At 40.2% G+C, this 12,864-nt stretch overlaps 1 protein-coding gene across 2 annotated transcripts in view; it reads right to left on the bottom strand.

Annotated features, from left to right (window-relative positions):
- LOC132394670 (oxidation resistance protein 1-like) overlaps positions 1 to 12,658 on the bottom strand; it is a 513,615-nt gene extending 500,957 nt beyond the window's left edge. For both annotated transcript variants that reach the window (XM_059971040.1, XM_059971046.1), the window contains exon 1: positions 12,549 to 12,658. The gene's annotated coding sequence lies outside the window, so the exon portion shown is untranslated. The remainder of the gene's footprint in view (positions 1 to 12,548) is intronic.
- Between the last annotated feature and the right edge of the window lie 206 nt (positions 12,659 to 12,864).

Genomic DNA, 12,864 nt, shown 5'->3' with positions numbered 1-12,864 from the left:
GGTGATGAATTTGTGTTATTTGTTGCTACATACAGCTGTGAAGGCCAGGTCATTGGGTGCATTTGAGGCAGATATTGATAGGTTCTTGATAGGACATGGCATCTAAGGGTACAGAGAGAAGGCCGGGAACTGGGGTTGAGGAGGAATAAAAAGGGACCAGCCATGATTGAATGGCAGAGCAAACCTGATGGGCCAAATGGTCTTAAAAGCTACACCAACAAACCAAAGAACATTCCCAAGCAACTACACAATAAGATTATTGAAGAGCACAAGTCAGGAGATGAATACAAGAAAATATTCAAGTCACTGAATATCCCTTGGAGTATAGTTAAGTCAATCATCAAAAAAACAAGAAAGAATATGGCACAGCTGTCAAAAACTGAGTGACCATGTGAGATAGGTACCAGTGAGGGAGGTCACCAAGAGACCTATGACAACTTTGGAGGAGTTACAAGCTTCATTGGGAGAGACTATGCATAAAACTGTTGCCCAGGTGCTTCACCAGTCACAGCTGTATATGAGATTGGCAAAGGAAAGGCCACTGTTGAAAAAAATTCACACAACATCTTGGCTTGAGTTTGTCAGAAGGCATGTGGGAGACTCTGAAACACAGGAATGGCTTAAAAGCAACAAAGTTCTTGTCCTGGAGTAGCCAAGTCAGAGTCCAGACCTCAATCCAATTGAGAATTTGCAGCTAGACTTGGAAAGGGCTGTTCACTCATGGTTCCCATGCAATCTGACAGAGCTTGAGCAGTTTTGTAAAGAAGAATGGTGAAAAATTGCAGTATCCAGATATGCAAAGCTGCTAGAGACTTATCAACACAGACTTGAGGCTGTAATTGCTGCAAAAGATGCATCTACTAAATACTGACTTGAAGGGGGTGAATACATATGCAATCAATTATTTATTTTGTGTTTTACACTTGACATGAAAAAGACATTTTCCGTTGATAGTGTCAAAAAAAAATTCATGTCCTTGTTATCTCAGCTCTATATTCTTCCCCTTGATTCAGTTCCTCCCCATCTACATCCATGACACTTCAAATGACCTCCATCACTTCAAAAAAAACCCAGTCTCTTGGCCCCAACCACCTTATTTTCACCATGGACATTCAGTCCCTATACACTTCCACCCCCATCAGGAAGGTCTCAAGTCTCTCCCCTTTCTTGATAATGGACCCCAAACAGTTCCCCACCACCACCATCCTCCTCCACTTGACAGAACTGCAACTTTTCTTTCAGTTGTTTCCATTTTCTCTAGAGAAAATATGGACACTCACATGGTCCCAATCTATGCCTGCCTTTTTAGCTGGCTACATAGAACAATCCATGTTCCAAAGCTACACTGGCAACAATCCCCAACTCTTTCTCCACTACATTGTTGACGATATTGGTGCTGCCTCCTACACCAGTATGGCTTTCATCAATTCACCAACTTCTGCTCTGTCCACAAATTCACTTGGTCCATCTCCGACATCTCTCTCCCTGTTCTTGACATCTGTGTCTCTATCTCTGGAAACAAATTATCTTTTAGATACCTACTGACTCCTAGTTACCTTAACTACACCTCTTCCCACCATGTCACTTGCAACGGCATTACTGTCTTCCCTCAGTTCCACAGTCTCCACTGCATCTATTCCCATGATGATTCACTCCATTCCAGGACTGAGATGTCCTCTTTTTTTCCCCAGAAAGTGGGGTTTCTCCCACCACGGCCATGGAGTTCTACTCTAATTGCTATCAATCATCTGGCAATCACAGTGCAGTAACTGACATTGAATGATTTTGTACAGAGTTTGTTATCAATCAATTTTCACCCATGCCACTTCCCTGGAGAAATTATTCTCCTTCTTATTAGTAAAATTTGTTTTAGCTTATGCTACAACCTCTACTTGCACTGCACTTTAAACTATTTGCTATACAGAGGACAATGACCCAAATCATTGTGTAATTACCTACCAGAGTGACCTTAAATTCTAGCTGCCTGTCAGTGTACTCCCACTCTGACCTCTTAGTCTTTCACCATTTGAACTGTTCAAAGTCCAACACAAGTTTGTTAAGCTGCACTTCATCTTTTGTTTTAGCACACTGGATTCAGAACAGAACTCAGCAAATTCGATCACCAGAGTCTCCAGTTTGTTTCAGAACTTGTGATTTTCTTCAGTCAATATGAATTTTAACAATAAAAGATACTGAGGACAGCTGCATTCCACATCTCAGTTACAACATTCTCCCCCTCTATGGCAGGGTTCTCAACCTTTTTCATGCCATGGATCGATACTCTTAAACAAGGAAGTCCATGGACCCCAGATTGGGAACTCCTGCTGTACAGCTACCCCCATTCATCCACCTCTTGTGACATTCCTTCATCCAGGTCAATCATAATTAATTATGTTCATGTCAATGTTCTTGCTTTTCTCTGCATGGGTGCTGCCCGATTTGCTAGGTACTATGTCCAGATCTTTTAACTTGTGATGCGTCATTAACAGTCAAGCTGCCAATACTCTGACATTGCCAGTTTTATGTTTGAATTGCCCAAACTCCCAAACTCCAAATTTTCCCCTCTCTTCCCCCTCTATATTTTCCTCTCATAACAGGCCTGACTATTTTGAGGCTTTGGTTTCATTTGTTTTAGTAAATTCTTCATTGACCTGAGAATTCAAATGATCATGTCAACTGGTTGTATAAATATATTCTGCTCAGGAGAAAGGAATATACATTTGTGACAAAGAAGGAACATTTCCATGGTGCTGCAAATTCAGCAGCCAACAGGTACCACATTTTAAAGGAAATTATTAATTAATTGATGGGTTGTATCATTGGATTTAGTTGAACAGAGGTACTGGCTTCCATTTCACAACACAGAATATTCTTGGTACAATTAGAGGATCAACCAGACTTCAGAATTAAATTTATTAATAAATCTACCTGAGGAGGTCAGCTGGTTGAGCTGCCACAGAGTTCCTCCAGCAGATTGTGGGACTTAAGAACTTCCTGCAGGGAAAAGGAATTGTCAACGTTTCAGGTGAAGACTGGTCAAAGTGCAGGAAAGCAGTAGAAATCAGAGGGGAGCAGTGAGAGTTCATCAAGGGTGAAGCAGGATCTCAACCCAAAAATGTCCCTTTGCCTCCCCGGTTGCTGCCAACCCTCCAGCAATTGGATTTATTTTCATTAAAATTGTGTGTATTTAGAGCAAAATGTTATTCTTTAAACCAGGGGTTCCCCACTTGGGCCCCATGCTTAATGGTATTGTCCATGGCATAAAGAAGTTTGAGAACCCCTGCTTTAAACCCATGTAGACTGATGGATTTGAACGAAGTTTAACACTGAAATAACAAGTCATCATCAGGAGACCCAAACAGAAAAATAATCACCAACATTTTATTCATGATATAGCTTCTAATGCGACTTCTGATTATTAAAATTTTTGGTTAATAAACTTTTAGGCTTTTGACTTACTCTGCAGGATAGCTGTGTAATATTAATAGAACACTACAGCACAGTATAGACCCTTCAGCCCTTGATGTTGTGTCAACCCATATATTCCTTTAAAAAAGTACTAAACCCACACTACCCAATAACCCTTTACTTGTCTTTCATCCATGTGCCTGTCCAAGAGGCTGTTAAATACCCCTAATGTTTTAGCCTCCACCACCATCCCTGGCAAGTCATTCCAGGCACTCACAGCCCTCTGTGTAAAAAACTTAGCCCTGATGTCTCCCCTAAACTTCCCTCCCTTAACATTGTACATATGCCCTCTGGTGTTTGCTATTCATGCCCTGGGAAACAGGTATTGGCTAGCCACCCTATCTATGCCTCTCATAATCTTGTAGACCATTATCAAGTCCCCCTCCTCCTTCTACGCTCCAAAGAGAAAAGTCCCAGCTCTGCTAACCTTGCCACACAAGACTTGTTTTCCAATCCAGGCAACATCCTGGTAAACCTCTTCTGCACCCTCTCCATAGCTTCCACATCTTTCCTATAATGAGGTGGCCAGAACTGAACACAATACTCTAAGTGTGGTCGCACCAGAGATTTGTAGAGTTGCAACATGACCTCTCTACCCTTGAACTCAATCTCCCTATTAATGAAGCCTAGCATCCCATAGGCCTTAACTATCCTATCAACCTGTGCAGTGACCTTGAGGGACGTATGGATTTGAACCCTAAGGTCCCTTTGTTCATCCACACTCTTAAGTAACCAACCATTAGCCCTGTACTCAGCCTTCTGGTTTGTCCTTCCAAAATGCATCACCTCACACTTATCTGGATTGAACTCCCATCTGCCACTTTTCTGCCCAACTCTACATCCTGTCTATATCCTCTCGTAACCTTCGACAATCTACAGCTCCATCCACAACTCCTCCAATCTTCCTGTCATCCACAAACTTACTCACCCATCCTTCTGCCTCTTCATCCAGGTCATTTATATTTTTAAAAAAAATTTAAATCGCAAAGAGCAGGGGTCCGGCTTAATATCAATCATCCGAGATAAACTAGCGGCCTTACGACGGGCCCCCGTGGATAAAATCAAAATGGCCTGGGAGCAGGATTTAAATATCTCCTTATCTGAGGAGAGCTGGGATTCAGTTCTCAAATCGGTTAACTCAACCTCTCTTTGTGCTCGCCACTGCCTTTTACAGTTTAAGATTGTTCATAGAGCCCATATGTCTAAATATAAACTATCTCGATTCTACCCTGGCGTTAGTCCGCTCTGTGATAAATGAAAGAGGGGGGTGGCCTCTCTCATCCATATGTACTGGTTCTGTCCTAGCTTGGAGAAATTCTGGAAAGATGTCTTCACTACGTTATTGTGTATTCTGAATCAGCACCTAGAACCAAACCCCTTAATTGCTCTGTTCGGTTTTTGGGGCGAGACAGATTTATGTCTGGGTCTGACCAAATGCCGAATATTATCCTTTGCCTCTCTCCTGGCTAGACGCTTGATCCTCCTCAGATGGAGAGATGTTGCCCCGCCCACTCATGCTCAATGGCTTAATGACATCATGGCCTGTTTGGACCTCGAAAAAATTCATTATTCAGTTCTCAATTCGGATCTAAAGTTCCATAAGGTCTGGGGACCTTTTATTGAGTACTTTCATAATCTTTCTCTTGACTAGGGTTTTTTTTTCTTTTCGGTCCCTTGCTTTCAGCTCCTTTTTTTTCTGGTAGAAGGCCTTATTATCCTCTGTTGCTAAGTGTATTCACAGTCTGGGAGCTTGGCTGTCCTGACTTATACTCTCTATATTGTGTTGTGGTTGGTCTGGAGTAGCTGTTGTTTTTTCTTGTGTTGTGGGGCTTGGGGAGGACACTAAGCTTATTTGTCTTTAATTCAGATGCTTTTTTTTTGCCAAATTCTCTTCCTTTGTAGCATATTGTTATTGTATGCTTAATTTTGCACTGTTTTAATGTTCCTCATTGGGATTTGGGGTTTTTAATTTGTAAAATGTTTTGAAAAACTAATAAAAAAAAATTTTTAAAAAAAGAGCAGGGATCCTAGGACAGATCCTTGCGACACTCCACTGGTCACCAACTATGGTTTTATTTGTATGGTATGTTAATGGAGACAAACTTCAGAGGCAGATTCTCTTTAGACAAACCCTTGAAAGGGAGAATAACGTATTTTCTCTCCATTTTTGAGAGCTCCAAAGTGGGAGCCAATAAGCCAATGTGGGAAATACAATCTAGTCCTGATGGAAAGTCTTAGGCTGAAACTTCAACTCAGATGCTATCAACCCTGCTGAGTTCCTCCAGAATTTTGTGTTACCCTTGAATCTTTTCCAGTCTTCCTGGCAATATGCTTCAAATTCTGACATAGGAAGTGTGTCAAGAATGTGGTAGCATCAGACAAGAATGACATGGCCTGCCCAATATCACTGACTGGGTCTAAATCAGGATTCAATGCTGGGAGAGGTCACTCATGACAATTCATGTATCCTTTCAGAGAATGTGGAGAACTTTGTGGAAACAACAGTGATGAGCTTTCTGCTGGTTTCAGAATCACACAAGGACAGCTGCACACTAGGCCATGGAGTTTTGTGACCAGTAAAAAGCTCCAGTCCTCAAATACTTTTTCCTCCAATGACCAAAGACTCTGCTAGCACCTTGAAGACAGAGGTAACTTTCATCACTGATATCTGCCCAAGCTAAGGGGTGGCTCCCAAGGCAGCATAAGCAGCTTTCCTGGGACTTGCTGTGTACCTTTACTGGTTGGAGAGTGGTGTGATGTAACAAGGCCAGGCTGTAGGAGGACCTTGGTCCCATGGATGTTGAGTATGCGATCTATTCTCGTGCTTCTGTGACCTAGCATGAGCAAACACAAGCATCACCTTCATAATGCAGCTTGGATTACTGAGGTTCAGACAACTTCAGTTTCTGAAGGGTGGTTGTCACAACTCAAACAGATTGCTGTCAGTTGTGAAAATTAGCACCATTTCTACGAGAATTTGTTAGAGGTGAAGGGCAACCCTAAGGCGAGAAAGACCGAGAAATACTTTGGAGTAATGACAACTTGTTTTGCACCAGTCTTCACTGAGATTAGTTCTGTTGTGAACCTATCAGGTAGATTAATGACACAGAGCAAAATGGAGATGAATTTCTATAGGGTGCAAAATGTGCTGAAAAAGTGCTCCATGGTCTATTCTAATGAATGAAGTCAAAGGCTTTTGTGAGGCTGAAAAACATGATGCTATTTCTTACGTTTCCATGGTGTTATTGTGCAGTGCAATCACTTTCTCTGTGCTTTTGGACTGATGAATCTGCTCTGTCATTCTGTGAGCAGTTCTTCCAACACGAGCAGGAGGCAGTTAAGAACAACCATGGTTATGGCTGTGGCAGACTACAGAAGTGCCCCTCCATGGTTACTACAGTCAACATAACTCCCTTCGTGTGATCACCCTTACTAGGCCATCCCCCTTACTAGATGTGAATAATGAAATTGTGGATTTGTGACTAAAGCTCCTCATAAACAAATGAGGATTTTTGGAGCAATACAAGTTGAAGCTTTGTTATGTTTTAGGTGGAATATTATCCATTTAATTTCTTATTGGCCAGAAGTAGTGCAGAGCTAACCTGATTAGCTACCTTGGGGTGGGCTTGTACACTCTCAACTCCAACCCCTACAACTATTTGGAAGTGAGTTGTATTGAGCAGTTCATTCAAAAAGAAAAGTCAGAGTCGTGACATCGTTAGGATTACTGTATTTCAGAGAACATCTTGTCTCTTGCTCCTTAGTCCCATTGCATTCATTTCAAAATAGAATCGTGAGTCACCATAATGTTGTTTGCATTTGAAGCAAAATCTTCATTGCACAGTCCATTCAGCAGTCATTTTGGGTTTCCAAGATTAATTCTAACACTTCTAACAGGGATCAGAGGATCCCAGAAAGGGTGGTGAAGAACCCACAAGAGGCAATTTCCTTATGCATGGGTGAGGCAAGGAAAACCTCAAATGCACTCCTGCCAGGAGGTTCCCAGTCACATCTTCATGAGGGCCTGGATGCACACTGCTCCGCTGAGGGAAGGAAGGAGGTAAAGGGAAGGAAGTCTCTGCTTTGTGACCACGGAATGTGCTTGTGGAGTACATGTGTGTACAGTGGTGAGAAGCAAACTGCAATGTGGCAGATTCAGCAGGAGATTGGAATGAACCCTAAACTAGGAACCCAAGAGTGATCCAGAGTTCAGCACATCGCTGAGGTTGCATTTTGAGGTCACATGAAGTCACAGATCTCAGTGAAGACAATTTGAGCACCGACTCGTTAAGTGAGAGCTTCATAGAAAACAGGGTTAGTGATGACAAATGACTGGTGACTGAGTGCACAAGTATTGCCACATACTGGGAAAATGCAGTAAGAATTGCACCCCAGTTGCAAACTGTGCATTGTGCACATTTGGGGGGAAATTTCCAGAATCACATCACAGAACTTCAAATCTAGAATCAGATTTCTAGATTTAACAACTGGAATTTCAGAAGTCACAGTTCCTGCTGGGTGCTTGAAGGTTCAGAATAGATGAACTTCGCTTGATTGAGATCAAGTCCAATCTCAATTCCAAAAAATTGATGACTTATTTTTTTTTAAGCATGTGTTCTTTTCCTGTGTACACACACCAATTAAAACTCATATCTCCATTCCTGCAAACAAAATAATTGCAGCAGAGACCATCTTCCCTTATCACTATAATTCTCAAGTCAGCCCTACTTCCTTTCCAATGCCTTCAGAGTCTTTTGTTACTTTGGTGAACTGTACACAGCTTTCAACCTGTGGCTTCCTTTGTGTCTTCATTAATGAAACACAGCTTAGTTGTTAACACAAGAAAATCTGCAAATGCTGGAAATCAAAAGCAACACACCGAAAATGCTGGAGGAACTCAGCAGCATCAATGGAAAATAAAAAGGTGAGGGGGCAGGAAAGGAGGCGAGCTAAAAGGTGAAGCCAAGTGGGTGAGAAAGGTCAAGGGCTGGAAAAGGAGGAATCTAACAGGAGAAGAGAGTGGACCATAGGAAAAAGGGTAGGAGGCAGCGGCCCAGGGTGAAGTAATAGGCAAGCAAGAAAAGGTAAATGATCAGAGTGGGGAATAGAGGAAGGAGGGATTTTCTTTTTTACTGAAAGAAAAAACTAATACTTGTTTGTTCCTCTGTGGTAGGTCACACCAATCAAGCCAACTTTCCCCATATGCCATTAACACCAATTCTGCTCCTCGCAGTAATTTGTGGACATCTAGTCCCGGATCCCCTTAATTCTCTACTTCTCTTCACATTCTTCCCAAACATATCCCCTCACAATTCTTGATTGAATTCCATTTGTCATGTGTGTTCTGTCCTTCAAAACCTTCCTGCAGCTGAAGACTCCCTTTCTCACCAAGAACTATGCAGACACTTTTGGCATAAATCTTCAAGTCTCATTACTAAAGACCCTACATTCACAGTATAGAGCTTCCAGCCACTATTTTTCCCCTAATCATTACTCTTTCCTTTCTCAAGCAATCAAATGAGGATTTTTTTAAAATTGCATTTATAGGAAGATGTAATATTTTTCACCCAAGGTTGTAATGTCTAATACCAGAGGACATGCATTGAAGGTGAAAGGGGGTAGATTCAAAGGGGGTGTGAGGAGTAAGTTTTTTTTAAAACTCATAATGGTGGATTCCTGGATTACAATGGCTGGGGTGGTGGTAGAGGCAAATACAATAGAGGCTTTTAAGAAACATTTAGATAGGCATATGAACACGAGGGAAATGGAGGGATATGGACCTTTTGTAGGTAGGAGGGATTAGTTTGTGGGCTGAAGGGCCTGTTCATGTGCTGTATTGTTCCATGTTCTATGATATCCGTGCATTAGATTTACACCACATAATATACATATGGTTCAGTAATGCACTTGTGTAAAATGTATATTATTGTGCATGGTTAAAAAAGTGTGAATAGGAATATTCTACAATACAATTACGCTTTTAATATAAACAACAGCCATTTCAAAAAGCAATGATGCACTAGATCAGAAATCCTTTTGCGTGATGCAAGACCTCCATGCATTCTGCAGGCCACGGCCAGCACCCTTCTATAGAATGAGACTGGTTCCTCCAGCACACACACACACACCAACGTGCAAACAGTATGATCAGATGGCTAACAACATACACACACAGTGTTTATTTGCATACAGTTTTTCATATCCAGTGTTTACAAACAGCACAGACCTCTCACATTGAAGCAGGTTTTTATTGAAGAACAATGTCTTGTTTCTTCCATGTTTTCTGCTGGGACATCTATTCATTTGCAGTTTAGTCCACGTTTTGTGCGCACGCACAATCTCTTTCCTGAAGTGGAAGCATGTCCAGCCTTTCTTCTTGAAGGAATCACTGCGGAAAATCTCACCAGATTTAACAAATACCTGATTGGCCTCTTGAAGAGCCCTAAGTTTACTAACTGATGGATGGGAAGTTGTGTTAATTTAAAGTCAGGTTTTGACCAGTATGAACACAAGAGCTTTCTTCTCAAGTAAAAATTTCACTGGATATTTTCAATCTTCTGTCATTCAACAGAAATGCACATCATTCCTATTCCAAATACAGTGCATGTTGGAGGCAGACTAAAGCTCCATTTACTCAATGTCACCACATACCTTAAACCTGAGCTTAGGCAACTGCTATGTCAATATCAACTTTGCCATGACTTAAAATTAATTAACTGGGTCAGGTCTAAAAAGGAAACCAAAATGTTCAGTAGTTTCTTGATAATATATTTAACTGGCTTCAAACTCGCTTTACTCAAAAACATCACATTAACTTGTTGCATTATAAATTCATGAGATGCAAAATTAATACTGCCAAATAATTTTGAAAAAGGTGAAAAGCCATGCCCATATATGAGAGAAATAATTTTAAATAAATAAATAAATCAGGCAGTCTCCTCAGCTCTTGTTAATTTAATCCCTAGTTTTAACGCTGAGTACTGACAAGACTGTTCATAGAAGTGTTAGTAAAAATTATCCAATACAAAATCATTTCAGCAAGAAATGTGAATCGGTTATAAGCACACTGGTAATTATTTGAACATAATTGGTCATAGCTATCCTCCAAAAAGTTCTTTGTACAAGTAAATAAAATTAGAAATTCAAAGAACCATTGGCCTGGATGTCATTTTGAGTAGATAAGGAACAGGGTTCTATCTAAAAGATGACCAGAAAAATGTAAATGAAGCTTGTTGCTAAGCCAACCACATTGAGAAGTTCCCAGATCCCAAAGCTGAAGTGGAAAGCAAAGACTAAAGTTCACATTTTAATTTTTATACTGAAAATGTACACTGCATACAGGGTTAAAGACAGCTGTTGAAATAGCATACAAAACTTAAAAATGAGTTGCAATTTTAAAACATCTACCTGTTGATTTTTTTTTTCCAAGCTAGACTGGGGAGATGTTCTCCAATAACTATGAAATAGATTGACACTAAAAACTCAGCTGTTTCTAGTCAAACTATAACAGTTTTTTTCCCCTTAAATCAAAACCAGTGTCTGTCTAATCACTGATTCTGTGTTGATTGTACTTCTAAATAATGAAGCAAAGTCTGGCAGTTCTGTCCATATTGTCATCATTATAATTATAAATCCTGCTTAACCAGGTGCTTTGCATATTTACATTTTTACACTTCACTATTTAGACAACAGAACCTACAAATACTTCAACAACAAGTTCACCCGATAAAAGAAGCACTCCATGTTCAAATTTAAGTACATTAAAATGTATAGAACACATTGAAAATTAAATGTGTGCCCTAAGCCCTACATTTTCAGTAGTTTCACAAAACTATGTAACATTGCTTGCAATTGAGAACTTGCTGACATGACGTTACTCCGTTACGACTCGCACAACTTAAATATTTGTTCACATTTTAATTTTTTTTTAAATTGTGATACTATTAAACATTCAGTCAGCAAGACAGAAGAATAACCATCTGCTGATTGTTATCCTATAATCCTTCATGCCAGAAGCACTCATGAAAAGTGTAGTTGAACAATGAAATGTTTCATCCGCGCCACTCAATGATTTGACGGCATTCATACCCTAGGTATCTATTATGGCCACTTTAGCAAGTCACAGGAGTTTTACCAGCAGCCAAAGAATGCTGCTGAGGCAGAGCTCCCACCTTTCAGGAACTAAATGGGAAGAAAATATCAGTCAGTAAGATCAGCTGAAACTTCATTGACAACCTTTCAGCATATCTAAGACTTTCAATTTTAAAATAGCACTTTCATTGGTTATCTTACTACTGGCAGTATTGAAAATTCTTTACAACACCACAATCCTTTAAAAATAGCCGTGTGATCAACCTGTTCTTTTTTGCAAATTTGAGGAGAAAACTACAAGTACTGATTTTAATTTAATAAACAGCTTCAATGCTTTTATAAAATTTTAATATTTGGATGCAGTCTGGAAGACTGATTTTTTTATATCTTAATGGTTAAGATTTAATATCATGTTGCAATGCTAAAATATTGGAAGTCATTTTGTTTCAATTATAACCTTCATCTAATAATTAAATAAATCCTGTAAAAAAATTCTGTTATGGGTGCTCAGAGTTAATTTCTGTACAATGTATACTTCATTGAACAGGTCCCCAAGAAATTACTGTCGGTGCATGGTGACAGAATTTGCACTTCATCCAGAAGCTTTGCGATGTGCTCTATCTGTGTATTTCAGTCAATGACAGTAATCTAATTAAAACCGTCAATTCCAATCACTTAGTATTAATTCTCATCTACAGCCGTTTACACACCTTCTGGAGCGGCACTGCAGCAGTGCCTCCGTTTACCTGAAACAGAACTAATTCACCATCCATTACATTCTACTGCACCGCTGAGTCCCAGATCTCCAATTTTTCCTGCCTGACCCATGTCACTGCTTTTACTTGAGCTCTTAATATCATTTGCCACAGAATTATTAACCATCACTCACATATCAATTATAGATTAACCCAGTGCATTATCTACAATGGGAGGCAGCAACCACGTCGCTGCTGCTTTCCAATCATATATCGATATTCGCAGCTACTTACTCGCAATACTGATGCACACATCTCTCATTTCACAACTTGCCCAAGGCCTTGACATTCACCACTTCTCCAACTGCATCACCTCTCAGCTCTGCATCAGACATGCTCAGTAATGTGGCTGTCTCATTCTGGAGCCTACCAAGCTGCAATCAGTGACGGGGGAATTGGATTAAACCACAACCAGGATTTTTTAAAAAGCACCTGCTTGCTGAAGGGCAAACCAAAAATCTAAACAATTAAATCTGACATCTCTTTCACCAGGCAGATGATAAAACTGTTGAATGGCTAGTCTTATACAACAGTTTGGAATGTAAAAATG

This window comes from Hypanus sabinus, chromosome 1 (assembly GCF_030144855.1).
Source record: "Hypanus sabinus isolate sHypSab1 chromosome 1, sHypSab1.hap1, whole genome shotgun sequence".
Classification (NCBI taxonomy): domain Eukaryota; kingdom Metazoa; phylum Chordata; class Chondrichthyes; order Myliobatiformes; family Dasyatidae; genus Hypanus; species Hypanus sabinus.
The sequence above is the reverse complement of the archived record's forward strand: the minus strand, read 5'-3'. Positions and strand labels throughout refer to the sequence as shown.